At 44.1% G+C, this 15,114-nt stretch overlaps 1 protein-coding gene across 3 annotated transcripts in view; it reads left to right on the top strand.

Annotated features, from left to right (window-relative positions):
- Positions 1-15,114, top strand: part of SULF2 (sulfatase 2) — a 193,265-nt gene that overhangs the window by 78,153 nt on the left and 99,998 nt on the right. Inside the window, exon 1 of one of the 3 annotated variants that reach the window (XM_033153511.1) lies at positions 7,694-7,799. The exons of 1 other annotated variant lie outside the window; for it this stretch is intronic. The gene's annotated coding sequence lies outside the window, so the exon portion shown is untranslated. Of the gene's footprint in view, positions 1-7,693; positions 7,800-8,660; positions 8,916-15,114 lie in introns of those variants that run through there. One more of the 3 variants, XM_033153509.1, reaches the window with a different exon arrangement.

Genomic DNA, 15,114 nt, shown 5'->3' with positions numbered 1-15,114 from the left:
GAGCTCTGGAAAGAGAGGAAAATAAAGTTGCTTGGAAGTTAGAAGGAGAGACTGTAAGCCAGTGCTTGGAGAAGCATGTGACTGTAACTATTATGTTTCAATTCATCTACAGTATATGTTTCTGCAAGTATAGTCTGGGCATTGGTTTAATTTCCAAAGAAGGGTGTCAGTCATATATATTTGATTTTTTTGCTTCTTAGCTGCATTTTCACTATCCTTACTTCAACAAAAGCATACTAGCCTGCCATCTCAAGTGACTAACAGGCAGAGAGCAATGCCCTCACTGCAGACTTAAGGCAAACATAACAAGAACATACTGAGGAGGAAGCAAAGACTTCTTTAATGAGTTATGCCTGCTCCCAATGGAAATAAGAGAGGCTACTGAGAGCGGTTGTCAACGGAACAGACAAAAAGACTTGTGCTTTTAACAACAACTTTATCAGCAAAAATCAGCAACAGAAGCTTTTCACAGCATGGAGATAAACATTACCTGCTAACCGGTGTCAATCCAACCATTGTTAAAAGCACAACTACACAAGCTGTAAAAGCTCAAATGATGGCCGCCCTACATACTATTCAATGGTGCTACTGGTGCAATCCCCAGCTGCTGTTCCTGAGCCAAGTCTTTGGAAATACAAACACTGCAAATATGCCTTTAATCTGCTGCTGTGGAGCTTTTCTTGTATATTTGAAAGAGGCTGTAACTCAGAGATGCAAGTCATCCCCCCCCCCACATAGCTTTTTGATTCATTTTTATTTAATTTGTTTCATTTTCCATTTCTTGAAATTGCATTAATTCATTTACTAGATTTTTTTCAAGCAGGGCGCATCAGGAGGCCCATCCATTCATCTGCTGTCTGTAACTTCCAGGTTTTTTTTTATCCAAATGGCATGAAACTTGCAAGGACTGTACTAGCTTCCAAAGTCATCAGGCTCACCAAATTTCTGATAAGGGCCACAATTTTACATTATTTTAAAAGGCGCAATGGCAAAAAAAAAGTTAATTTCATATATATGCTCATGGGGTCTGAACTGGAGGAACTTTGGGGTCATAGCAGATAGCTCAATGGAGATGTCAGTCCAGTGTGTGGCAGCTGTGAAGAAGTCACGTTTCATGTTAGGGATCATTAGGAAAGGAATTGAAAATAAAACTGCCAGTTTCATAATGCCATTATACAAATCTATACTGTAAATTTCTCTGTGCCTAACTGTGCGGGGGTGAGATCCCGGGGGAGGGGGTAAGTACTTGAGAGACCTATGGTATGGAGAAAAAGCAAATATTATCATGTTTTTTCTCTCTGCATCCACTGTGCACACACTTTATCCTTTTGCTAAGCATTGCTCTACAGCCTTTAAGATCCCAAAGTGGCACTGGCACACACTCTAATAGATGGACAATATTGTTCTGTTCTCGTTGAGAAGTTATGACAAGCAAAGAGACACACATACCTTAACCCTTGAAGTGCTTGCTTGAGCAGGCATCAGCAGAAAAGAGTCTGCTCCATCACAAAGGTGACTCTGTGTTAGAAAGACTAGACACAGAAAGACTATTTATTATTAACTTTGTCCAGAGCATGAGTCTTTTTCAGCAGGGGGCCGGTCCACTGTCCCTCAGACCTTGTGGGGGGCCGGACTATATTTTTTAGGGGGGGGGGACATGAACAAATTCCTATGCCCCACAAATAACCCAGAGATGCATTTTAAATAAAAGCACACATTCTACTCATGTAAAAACACCAGGCAGGCCCCACAAATAACCCAGAGATGCATTATAAATAAAAGGACACATTCTACTCACGGAAAAACATGCTGATTCCCAGACCATCCACGGGCCGGATTGAGAAGGCGATTGGGCCTGATCTGGCCCCTGGGCCTTAGTTTGCCTACTCATGCTCCAGAGGGATAGCCGTGCTAGTCTGCTGCAGCAAAAACAACAAGGGATCTTGTGGCACCTTGAAGACTCATGAATGTCACTTGATCAGGTGCACCAAGTATTATCAAGAATGAATGAGAGGGGGTAGCAATTAGTTCAAATTACCACATGTTGATACTTACTAAGGGACAATAAACAAGCAGTCTCATTTGTTCCATTTTCCTGATCATTCTCAAATCTTTGCAGTTCCTCCTTTTAAACTGGGTGTGGATCTTAAGGAGGCTACTTGCAGAAGACGAATAAAAGAATGGAGGATTGGGACTACCTCAGATATTACTTCTTTGTTGTATACAGTCTCCTTTATTAATTCAAATGGTCATTTAATCTGCATCTCCTGTATAGATTTGCACTTGCTTCTGTCAGCCATATTAATCATTTTAATACCTCAATTATACATTTATTAATCTAGCCTACGTCTTCTCATTTCATTGTAGTACTGTAATAAGATTTTTTTATGTTAGTCATATTGGGGGGGGGGGGGGTTGTGACCGGACACTAGAGAAAGACAGATTACTATTTTGCTAAGCAGCCAGAAGTGTTGTCGTATTAATCAATATTATCTCAGTAATTTCATACCACTTCTGCTATGCATCTTCCCAATCTAATTATTACTAGCTAAACAATGTATATGTATCTTTGTGAGCTATCATCAGCATTTATATTGAGGCATTTTAACTTGCAAAACCAAGCTCCTGTTAATAATGTGCTATTTGCACCATGATCCTATGCAACTTTGCTCACAACTCTTGAGTTCAGTAGGTTCTATAGCCAAGTAAGTATGCATAGGATTGAAGCCTTGGTATCACTCTTAAATTCCATCATACAACTAATTTGCAATTCGATAAATATTATACTGTGGTTATTTTGTTCAAAGTGTGAGGCACAAATGCGGAGTGAAGTCCCTAAGGCAGTTGGATGGTGCCTTGCATGCCTCCTGGCAACTCCTGCAGCCAAGCTGGTGCCAAACATATTACTCTGCTTTCCTTTGGACCACATCAGCAAGGCTGAAAGCGGGGGCTTGTCATCCTGGGCAGTCTGGGACCTCCATACACACACCCCAGGCTTGTACCCCAGGGAGGTTGCTTCGGTGCTGCTAGTGGAGCGACTTCACTTCACCCCTGGAGGCGCACTCTCATTGTCTCTCGACACAGACGGATGCCAAGAAGTATGATGCAGAATGGCTAAAGCATTCCTAATTAAGAAGAGATGGTGTGCTGCATTTTCTGTAATTCTTAATAGCAAACATAACTACATTTCTGCGGGCATTTTGACTAGATTATAAATATTGGGCACTGTGATGCTAACTACGAAATTCAGTTTGATACGATGATCCAGCAGTCCTCCATCTAAACCACATTGTAAGATCAAGGCACAACAAAACTTGTATGCACCATATCCTACAGTGGTTGTTGTACTACTTGCAGAAAATTCCAGGTTCACTCTCCAGCGTCTCAAACTAAAAGGATGTTAGCATCAGGGTTGGGAAAGATTTCAGCTTGGAAAGCCACCATTAGTTACAGTGGCAGAAGCTGTGTAAGGCAGCTTTATAACTTGGATTTCAGCTCATTTCCCCCTCTTCTCATTTGCCAGACCTTTGATTTATTATACATGTTCACACTTTCAGTTCTCATTTTATTCCACAACTTATAACTTCCTTTTCTTTCCTTTGTGTTGCGATGCAAAAGCACAAAGGACAAAATTGGCTGGACGTCAAATAATACTTGCGAACATGCAAGCAGTTTTATACACAGGGAATTCAAAAGTGAAGAAAAGCTCTAATAGTTGGTTCTTCTCTTTCGCAGCTGAAGAAGGCGGTAGTGAAGAAGCAGTAATTAGGAAAAGCAAATTTTTTATTTTTTATTATTTTTACACTGTGCTCTTCCCACTGGTTGCTCTGCCTTTGCTTCTTTGGGACCATGTACCACATACTCTTTAACACCCTTCCCCCCCTCCAACTCCTAGTTTATTAATCAGACACACAAAACAATCATTATTTAACATATTTGTTTTTCACCCTGCAAGTGGTTGTATGCCTAGAGAGATGTCTCAGAAGATAACCCAAGCTCAAATATCTGAGCTCCATTGTCCATAAATGAGACTTCAATCTGGGCTGGTACTTCACCATCTGCACTGTATATGGGGCATTTAAACAGCAGAACAATGTTTGCACTGAATATATAGCAAGCGGGGCGGACTTTGGCACTTTGGCACTCAGACTAGACCCAAATTTGGCATACATGCTCCCATGTTGTGTGGGGCTTTGGGGAAGGAGGCATGAGGGCTCTGGCAGGGTCCTAGAGTCCTCCCAGCTACTGCCCAAAGCTGGGCAAGTGCTAACTAGGCTTTGGAAAAGAGAACTTTAGGACTCCGTAAGAGTCCTCATGCCTTCTTCCCATAGCCGGGAAGCTGCCCTAACACTGCCTCTGGAACAAGTATATACAATGCATATATGCAGTGTTTGTGGGAAGATGGCATGGAAGGGGAAAAAATATTCTGCTTTTTCTCAGGGCTGCTTCACAAAGTTTATTGTTTACTAGGAAAGAGGCTGACCTTAGAACACTGGGATTTGGCAAGTTGACACACCAGTGTGTCATTTGCTTTACAGCTCAGGCTGTATACACATTAGTCTGGCTCCAGTATGCTCCCCCTGCTGATGCTTGAAGCTGAGTACACACAACATGAGCCACAATCCACAGGTACCTTGCAGCTTCTTGAGAAGTACTCCTGTTTTGATGCTGTTTCCCTAAGAAATGATTTGAAAAGAGAAGCCAAGGTTAAGCTGGGGTGTGTACATTTCAGGCAGCCATTTGTACATGTGCAGATGACTGAACATGAATTGGAGCTCAGTACAGGGAAACAAATAAGGTAATAGGCGTTGGGTGGAGACATCCCTGCCCCCTCTCTGGTCTGTACAGCAATGTAAGAATGTGGCTTGAAACGCAGCCGGTGGAAGGGGTGTAGAAACAACCTTGCAGAGTTTCAAGCCGCTAATGTGTGCACAACCTCAGTCTGCCTATACGAACATAGTAGTGAAGCATTTGGAACAAAACTCATCCAAATTTGGTCAACTTGCATGTCCATTATACCAATCTGGTTTAATTGTTTTCCTTTTATTTTCCTCACAGCTAAATATTTATGGCGTTTATACTTCGTTCTTTACCCAAAAAGTGGCTTCCATACTAAAAATACACACTAAGACTCAGGTTTGCAATCGAAAAAGACACAGTGGGCGAGGGAAAGGGACTAAGAGGGAGGAGAGAAAAGCGAGCTTAAGCACAAGTTTTTCAAGTTGCAGTTCTTAGTATAACACAGTTAATGGTATGTGCAGATTTTGGATGTCTAGAAAAGCAGTAACTCCCCTTTGATGTCAGAAGTATTACAGAAGTATTTACATTATTAAAATGGAATTGTGGGTATTCCCCCCCCCCCCCGTTTTACAGTTTGGGAGCAAAAGCTGTTAGATAATAGCTTATTCTATCCCATCATTAAAATTTGAATCTGGAATACCAGTTGTCTTGCACTGGAATGAAATGAGGGGTGTGCTGTCAGACTTGGGGGTGGGGAGGTAACAAGTCAGGTCCAGTTTAGCAAGCAATATACAAAGCAAGTTGAGAGAAATTGTCATGTGCGATCTGAAAACATAAATCCACTAATTAGTAGGTTGAAAGAAGCTATTTCACTTACCAACTATATATCCTTTTTGAGTGCATAGTAAGGAAAGCAACTGCCATCGCTTGTATCTGAAGAAGTGTGCATACACACGAAAGCTCATACCAAGAACAAACTTAGTTAGTCTCTAAGGTGCTACTGGAAGGATTTTTTTAAAAATTTTTATTTTGTTTTGTATTTTACAGTTAGGGAACAGAAAAGGCAAGGAAAGAGAGATGGAAAGCAACTTTCCTAAAGTCTGTTGGTTATTCAACAGGGTGTTAGCATGTTTCCAAAGTCACTGGAGGTACACATTTTGCATATGAATTAGTATGTGTTCAGCATAAACTTGCATATATAGAGTGATTGTGTCTGCCTGTAAATTTCATACAACTTTATTTTCTCAAAGTTTGTTTCCGATGCAGTTTAGATCCATAAGGCTGCAGTCCTATTCAGACTTACCTCGGGAGTAAATCTCAATGAACTCAATGGTGCTGACTTCTAAGTATTTATTTAAGAGTGTGTATGTAGAGAGAGAGATGTATAAACTGCTGAAGCAGTCTGACAAAATACTGCCCGAGTGAAGTAATTCTGAAAACCTGCCAAATGCACAGCTTTCCATGGCTTTTTGTTTTCTTGCCAGCAAGCCAACTCCTTTTGACATATGAATTAGAGGATCCTTTCCCTTCAATGGGAAGCCCTATTTATTTTGCAAGCTTGTTACCAACCAGGGGGTACATTATTATTTAATGCATCTGTGTAACTTCCATTAACATTGATTGGAATTAACGTGTACTTGCTGAGAAAATCTGTACCTTTTGTTAAAATGGAAGCTCTGTTGTGACTGATTTTTAATGACATTGGTGATTATGCCATTGCTATATTATATTTTAGACTGTTTTGTTTACTGTTTGATGCTTATTTAGTTATTTATTTTAATTAAGCAGAAATCCAGCATTTAAAAACACCTTCCCTTTCTTCTGATATGAAGCACACTTTCCAGAGTATGATTGGAAGAGGGAAAGAAATGGATACCGGTAGTTTAGCTGAGCCCCTCTGTCCAAACGCAGGACCATTTGCCATCCATCTCAACTATCCTTTATCTGTCTCACAATTCAGTCATTTGGTTTTGAGGAAAGTACACACAGTGGCTAAGACCGAGTTAGGCAGACACATTAATTCTGTTTCCTTTGGGGAAGATTTTCCTGTGATTTTAGGCGAGTTTTGGGGTGACATGGTGCTTGGCTCTAAAAATGGAAAAACAATATTTCACTATCCCCTTGTGGGCTATTTTCACATGACACTGACTCCATTTTTGCATTTCCTGTGCCTGTAATTGGATTGTAAAACCCCATATTGGCTAGAATGTAGATCCAATTTTTTAATGGCTCACTTCCATTTTGCACTACTTCAGAAGCATCCTTATTGTACAAGCACACTCGTTCCTCTGCAAGCATTTCCACTACTTCAGCCACTTATAAGTGAAAAATGCCCTTTGTGTTGTTTATGAGCTTGATCTTTGAATTACCCAGTTTATCCACAAACTATTCAGCGTGAACTGGGAGATGGGGGAAGCAAAGTGCCATGTACTATATTGAAATGGAAGAAGCTTATTTTGGGGGGGAGAAACTATGAAGCTTTCTTTACTCCAAAAAGTTTGCCAGGTAGGAGTTCAGCAGTAGTAGTTAAAACTGGATCCGAGAAACAATGCCATGAACCATTTTGGATCTTCCAGTGCCATGTCCCTTTCCTTTTTTAATCTTCAGGACCAAACCTGCTCTACTGTTTTATGTTTATTCCTGTTGCCAGAGCCCAGAGGCTTTAGTCTGGATCAGGCCCAGTCTTGTATTATTGCATCTCTCTACCCAGAGGAGCCTTATGCTCATGCTGTATAATTAGGTACCACATCTGGCAGCACCGCAAAGAGAGCGTAATTTTTCCAATTCATCCCTTTCTTGGAGAAAGTTCAGATTCCCTTCTTTTAACAACCTGCTGTCACCAACCTGGCCCTTTAACAAGAGAGGAGCCAGCTTGCTGTCAATTAAACAATTTGCAGCTTGCCTCCTTGAGCTTCGCCGCCTTTTGCCACTTCGGGTGCAGTTCCAAAGCGAATCCGCGGAAACTGGCAAGAAGCAAGCCGCACTAGTGCTTTGCATATCTTAAATAGCTATTTTCGTCCAACAACAGGAGGGAAACTCCCTCCCTTCTTGTCGTCAAGGTAAGGGCGCTTTCTCTCTTCCAGCAATCTTCCCCACCCTTTAAGTGAGAGGGTTAGGTAGGTGCGCAGGTGTATAGCGGGTTGTCTAGTTAGCCAGAAAGACCCAACTTCGCTTCCGGTGGGAGAAAGAAGCTTATTTTGTTGAATCTCTATGTTTCTGACATCGTTCTTTGGTGTGTGCGCGCGTGTCTATGCGTGCGCGCTCTCTCTCTCACACACACACACACAGCTTTGCAAAGCAGTCTGCGGGTCAGTGTGTCAATGTGCATGTCAATGGGTTGCGATGGGATACCCAAGCATTTATTTGGGGTAAGGTGAAGCGCTGCGTGGCGAAGACTTGCCGCCGCCGCTGCTTTACTTGGACTTTGAACAAATGGTGGGGGCCGGTGAAACAGGTTTCCAACCCCCCCCCCCCTCTCCATTCCGCTCGGGAATTGCGTCAAGGCTGGGGAGGAGGATCCTCCAGGAAAGAAATTAACTTACAAAACACACACACACACAAAACCATAAAGGCCGCCCCACACGTCTCTCCCTTCCCTCCCCACTCGCCCCTCCCTCCGCGCTCTGATTTGAAATGGGATCCAGCCGCAGCCTTTCGCCGGGGCTTAGTCGCCTCCTGCCCGGCTCGGATTCGCACCGGCAGCAGCAGCAGGAGCAAGAAGAGGAACAAGAAGGAAGAAGAGCGCCCAGCTCTTGCCCGCGCCAAGGACTTGGCCCCGCGTTGCACAGCTAAGCCCAGCTGCTGTTGCTGCCTCTGCTGCTGCCGCCTGGTGCAGCCGGCGCAATAGTCGAGGACAGCCAGAGAGCTCCTCTGCTCCGGCAAAGCAGAGCGAGCCGCCGCCGCCGCCGCCGCCACCGCTTCGTGCTCCGCCTCCCGGCGAGGGCAGGAGAGCCGAGCGACCCCAGAAGGGCCACGGAGGGCGCCCACTCCGTCTCCGGCGGGGACGCGGCGCCCAGGGAGCCTCCGTCAGGGCGAGAGACGAGGCTATGCCGGGGCGTCCGGCCGAGCTCCGCGGCGCCTGCAGCCGCACTTGCTGCTGCTTCTGGGAAGGCGAGCTGCTCCTGATGCGGGGAGAACCAGGGACACGCTGCCGATGCACCTCCGGCCCCGGCCAGGTGAGCTGGCGGGCAGGTTGGCCGGCCAAGCGGGGTTGGTAGGGCGGCGGTTGGAGGAGCGGGCAGCGCGGGGCTACGGAGCCACCCAACGGGAGAGCCGAGCGCAGCCCCTGCAGGAGGACGGCGGGGCGCCGCCCATGGAGAGCCCCGCCGCGCCGGAGGACGCACTCCCCGGCCGCCCACCCACCTCGGGGCTGCCTGAGCGTTGGCCTGTCCAGCCCAAGAGAGTCCGGCTGTCCCTCTTTTGGAGGCGGTGCAGGCTGCGAATGAGGCGGGAAGGGGGTTCCTAGATCCTAGACGCAGCTGAACTGGGGTGGACGGCGGGAGGGAAGCAGGAGAGGTTCGGGAGGGATCTCCCAACTTATTTTCGGAGGGGTGGGGGCCTTGCGCGCTTAAGGTGGCAGAGAGCCGCTTGCAAAACAACCGCTGATGTTTCGGTACTTAACGTTAGCAGAGGGGGTGGGGAGGGGAAGCATCTGCCCAAGGAGCGGCGGGAGGGGAGGCATTGCTTGTTCTTGTTTCGTTAGCCTTTCGGATTTGCCTGCTTCTGGCAGCGCTTTGGGGCTGATCGCCGCGTGCCTGCTTATGACTTATGGACTTGTCGCTTGGAGACGCCTAGCTCCGGCTGTGCTAACTTTCTCCGCTGAAGTGCAGTGCGCCTGAGTCGGCTTCGGAGCAGACGAAGAGTTCTGCTTGCCGCCGATGACTAGCCCAGATGGCTCATTCACACTTGCGCTGCGTTCCTCGGAAGCCACGGGCAAGTCACTGCGAAAAAACGGGGATATGCCTTCTTAGCCCCGCCGGAGTAGGCTACTTTTTAAAAGGCTGTGAGCCTTAAGGCTAGAGAGGTAAAGGAAACAACGCTCCAAGTGAACGACTGCAGACTTCTTTGCCTTTGGAAATGCATCATTTGTCAGATTTCTGAAATGTCAGTTTGTGCATCATTGCAGTTCACTTTGGCTATGGTGCGGACCCCTCCCCAAGTTTTTATAAATAACAGGAAACAATTTAAAGTGCTTGGTTGTCACGGTGCAGCCTCATTTTCAGGGACTGTATCTTAATTCTGGACATCACTGCCCCATAAGGAGCATGATCCCATACTGTATTCACAACTGCTAGGCGCTGTAGAGACTTCTTATGATGGCAACCTTATCAGTGCTGGTTGTGTATAAACTTTCTGAGCAGCCAATTATTTGTAGCGAAACTATGCTTTGTGGTTTCTTTTTAAAATAGGGGGGGTTAAACTTAAGACTCTGTGAAAGGAAGGTTTTACCTGTGGGTTCTGAGATCTTTGGAACGCATACTGGAAAAATGACGAAGTGTTAACATGAGAATGGTTAGCTTTTCCTGCTCTGCTGAAATGTAGCTATGGGTTGATACATTTGGTGTGTTACAACCAAAGTCATGTAACTTGGGTCTAAGAAACAGTTATGATCGTTTATTTCTGTGAAAGTGCTTCCAGATAACACTTAAGATTTCTGTCAGCATTATTAAAATACATTTTTGTTAACAAAAAAATAGAGTCTATTTGGAAATTATGTGTTTCTTTACAAGGTTGGATGGTATATATACTGATTGCAGTCATTTCTGGTTGCAGTGTTCGCTGCTTGGAGTATTCAGTGGGGGAGGTAATTCAAAGCTACCTACTGCCTAGATGCATAGTTTAGTGTGTGCATGTTTAAACTACCTGGAACAGTTCCTTCTTTTCTGATGAAAAGTTAGACATCTGCACAAAAGGTATTGCCCCCACCCCCAAAATAGCTCAGCTAGGTAAAATTGGACTGCTTGAAAGAACTTTAGCTGTCATCATTAGCAGTGACTTGAGATTTCGGTTTGTTGTCATACTTTAGAATTAGACTCACCAAATGGGAGGTGGGGGGAAAACCACTTATAGTAGGGTTACAGTGTAAATAAGAGGTTTAGAAATACTAATCTTAACGTCTGTTTGTATGCACACAATGGACTATTAAATGAAATGGTGAAGTGAACTTTCAGTTGATGTAATATGTAGTGTAATATTGGGGGGGGGGGATGTTGCCCAACCCAGCTCCCATTGAGATTGGCAAAGCTACATTTTGTTTTTCTGGGGCCATGTGTGAAACCAAAGAGCCTCACTCTGGAAACATCTGTACTAGAGCAGAGCTACTGAGGGGATGGGGAGGCAGGCAAATGCACAAGCTCCTCCAGAAATCGCAGAACTGGCAATACAATGATCACCATGCCTGTTTCATTGGGATGGTTGCTAAGGAATGAATTTGGTGTACGGATTTATTTTCATGATTTTTGAAACATGACAAATTCTGCATTTTTCGATCAGTTAACGCATCTGCCATAATCAACGGCTATGCCAAACCCAGCGGGGGCAAGCTGTTGCCTATTGGCCTATATTTGAAGGTGTCCTGCTGCCTTTTAAATGCAATTTTCTTCCTATATTTAGGCTACTAGTTTGAGGAGATGTTTCCATGCACCCACCCCAGTCCTAAAAAGCATTTACCAAAGAGTTAAATGAGACTTGCCTCCCAGTAAAGCTTATTAGTATTTAAAAACAGGGAAATTCCTTGTTTTTATGTAGTATGTGTGGGAAATGGGTCTTAATAGGGAATTCAAGATTGATCTTTGCTTCTAGACTTTTTCTAGATCAGCTGCATTACTGAGTCAAAAACAAAATCTCAATAATTGTTTCATGTGGTACTTTGTGTGTATGATGCTGTAAAGCACCACAAAATTCACATTGAGTGCTAACAGTGAAGAAGCATGAGGGTGAGAGAGAGCATTCTTTCCAAAACTTGAATTTGGGGAGGCACAATAGTAACTCGGATTCAGTTGGATATGTGATTATTTTCTGCTAACCTGCTACTGCTTTTCTGCAGCTTTGATCCAGCTAACCAATATATTTGACCTGGTCCTCCCAGCTTGATCTTCTATCACATTATTTGTCATGCCTTATTCCTTATCTACCTGCCCAGGTATTTTTCCTCCCATTAATGTAAGAGTGCTTCTGGATCAGACCAAAATTCTTCTAGTTCAGCATCATTTCCCCCCCCCCCGCCGCGCCCCCACAGGGGCCACCCAGATGCCTATGGGAAGCCCATAAGAAGGACATGGTGGCAATAGCCCCTGGCTGATCATGGAGGTAGTATTTAACCACTGTAACTTGTAGCCATTGATAAGTAGATTTATCCTGCATTAATTTGCCAGTAATATGAGAGAGAGAGACTCTTTCTCTCTCTTCATGTTATTCATAATTTAATACACCTGTTACCTTGTCCCCTATCTTTCTTTTTTTTGGGAACTAAGTAGCCCCAAATGTTGTAACCTTTTCTCATTGAGGAGTTGTTTCAGTTCCTGATAATTTTGATTGCCCTTTTCTGAATCTTAGAATTGCAGAATTGTATACCTGGAAGAGATCATGAGGGTCATCTAGTCTAACCCCCTGTGATGCAGGAATCTTTCACCTAACGTGGGGATCAAATCCACCACCCCAGAGATATGAGTCTCATGCACTACCAACTGAGCTATCCCAGCACTTGCATGTTTATATACAGTATTTAACTCTTCATCCTTCTGCCTAGGCTTTATTTCTGCTACTAACCCTCTGTTAGGCAATCTGAAACATCTCATAACAGATTGCTCATATTCCAGTAACTGCAGTTGTTTTGTCTCTTGGGCAACATGGAAACAGGGCCAGACTACTTACAGCAAAGCTGCTAGTACATAGTTGAGAAGCTGAAATGATGGGAAAGGCTGCAACAGCTGTTTGGGGCACTGGGGGGTGGAGACATTCTGAAAACAGTTTGGTTTTGTGGAACAAACACTTGCATTATAAATAAGATTGCATGATACATAATTATAGCAGCGCCAGATATACCCAGTCTTGATTTTTAGGCTATAAACTGAAGGTCGGGGTAGAAGATATTTCAAATATTGCTTTGATTGTGCATCTACTTGCGTTTTCTTCAATCCTTTGGTGGTATTCTTTCCCATATGTATTACTGCCATTCCCATCCCCGCTCCTTGCTGTTGTTTCCTGGATTGCTTACATAGGTGGCTCAGGCAAGTCTGACTGGCTATGTCATGTTGTGATGTCATCCCATTTACTACATGATCCCTGATTGGGTATGTGATGGTTTCACTGCAGGCAACTGAAGTTGAGTGTGAGAAACGGGAGTGTGCAAGAAAATAGCAATCTAAATGAAAAGGCAAGTGTTGTTGTTTTTCCAGGCACTTGTTTTTATTTTATTGCCTAAGTAGGGAGCACTTCGACACTCAAATGACATCAGTCACCCCCACACCCCCAAAAAAGAGTACAGCAAGATTACAACTTACACACATTTAACTTGTGCACAGTTACAGGTGGGTAGCCGTGTTGGTCTGCCATAGTCAAAACAAAATCGAAAATTCTTTCTAGTAGCACCTTGGAGACCAACTGAGTTTGTTCCTGGTATGAGCTTTCGTGTGCATGCACACTTCTTCAGGTGCTACTAGAAAGAATTTTCGATTTTGTTTTAACTTGTGCACGTTCAGTTTTACATGCTTGGCAAAATCATAATAATTAAAAAGGGGGGAGGTGTCTGGGTGGGAGGGGCTTTGGCACCCAATGTGTTTTGACTATACAGTCATACCTCGGGTTGCACTCGCTGTGGGATATGAATGCGCCGAACCCAGAAGTACCGGAATGGGTTACTGCCGGGTTTTGGTGCTCGTGTGTCAAATTGCGTCATGTGTGAGCACAGATGCAGCGGCGTGGGTTGCGAACACTGCGGGTTGCAAATACACCTCCTGCATGGATCATGTTCACAACCCGCGTCCACTGTACATGTTTTTGGCTTTAAGCGTTGTCCCCGGAACGTAACTCCCACATAAATTGCAGGCTTACTGTAGTTTCAGGGTGACCTCTAGAAATGAAGGTTCTTTGCTATACAGAATAATATAATTGACAGGGACTCAGTAAACCACTAGTCCAGTGGTCTTTGGACTTGTGTTAATTGGAAATTTATTGGGCTTTTTGATGAGAAGATCCACTGTGGATGGCAAAGTTCGTGGAAGACAAAAGCTTTCCGCAATTACAGTGGTACCTCTGGTTAAGTACTTAATTCGTTCTGGAGGTCCGTTCTTAACCTGAAACTGTTCTTAACCTGAAGCACCACTTTAGCTAATGGGACCTCCTGCTGCTGCCGCTGCGCCGCCAGAGCACAATTTCTGTTCTTATCCTGAAGCAAAGTTCTTAACGTGAAGCATTATTTCTGGGTTAGCGGAGTATGTAACCTGAAGCGTATGTCACCCAAGGTACCACTGTACTGGCCTCTCATTGCAATGCAGTGGTGATAGTGGGGTAGTGGAGATATTCTAGGTCCATTCTCTGTATTAGCACAGGTCAATGGGGATAGTGGACGCCCCACATTCAGTATCACTCAGATTCCTCAGCAAGAAGAAAGGATTCTGTAAAAGTAGGGAATTTAAATGGATCCAGTCTAGTTGCCTGTTCCTTAAGAGTCATTGACATAGTTTTCGAAACTCCTCCTAAAAACATATAAACGCTGCTTCTACATTGGTTCATTTGTTTGTTGATCTTCTATCCTGTCCTTCTGCAAAGTGGCCAGCAACGTATAATAATACAACAGTCTAAAACAATGATTTCTTTCTGGTGTTCAGTTTGGGTCTACCTCCCTGTTTAAATACATCAATTGTTCTCCTTATCTTACCCCACCGTATACACACACACACACACACACACACACACACTTCATATATCCAATTTCTTGAGCCTTTTGGCCTAGGATTTGTCCTCTGAACACAGATGTGTTCTAGCTGTTTTCTGTTTTCCTTTTCTTCTGTGAGCTGGACAAACAATTGCATCTAGTTCAAGCCTATGGTGCTATTTCACTCTGCATAAAACTCTTTCCAGAAAGAGGCCACAGGTTCCCAAACCACCCATCTTTACTACATTACAGCAAGTTTCAGACTGGGCTCAGTCCATTCTGTCTTCCAATGGGACTTGTATGTTAAGTGGGGATAATCAAGCTTGCCAAGCTTGTATCCTTAATTTGCAAGAGGCTGTGGGTCTTGCTTTATTCTCATAAAGTGGAGCAGATTATTGTTTTCCCTTGGACAATATAAGCCTGGTCTATGGAAACTTTCAGGCCACAGGATGCTGAGCATCCTGTTCACTTATTGCACTATATTAAATGTGAAGAGAAGT

The sequence above is a fragment of the Lacerta agilis genome, chromosome 6, assembly GCF_009819535.1.
Source record: "Lacerta agilis isolate rLacAgi1 chromosome 6, rLacAgi1.pri, whole genome shotgun sequence".
Lineage (NCBI taxonomy): Eukaryota > Metazoa > Chordata > Lepidosauria > Squamata > Lacertidae > Lacerta > Lacerta agilis.
Note: the sequence above shows the minus strand (reverse complement) of the source record. Positions and strands in the feature narration are given on the sequence as shown.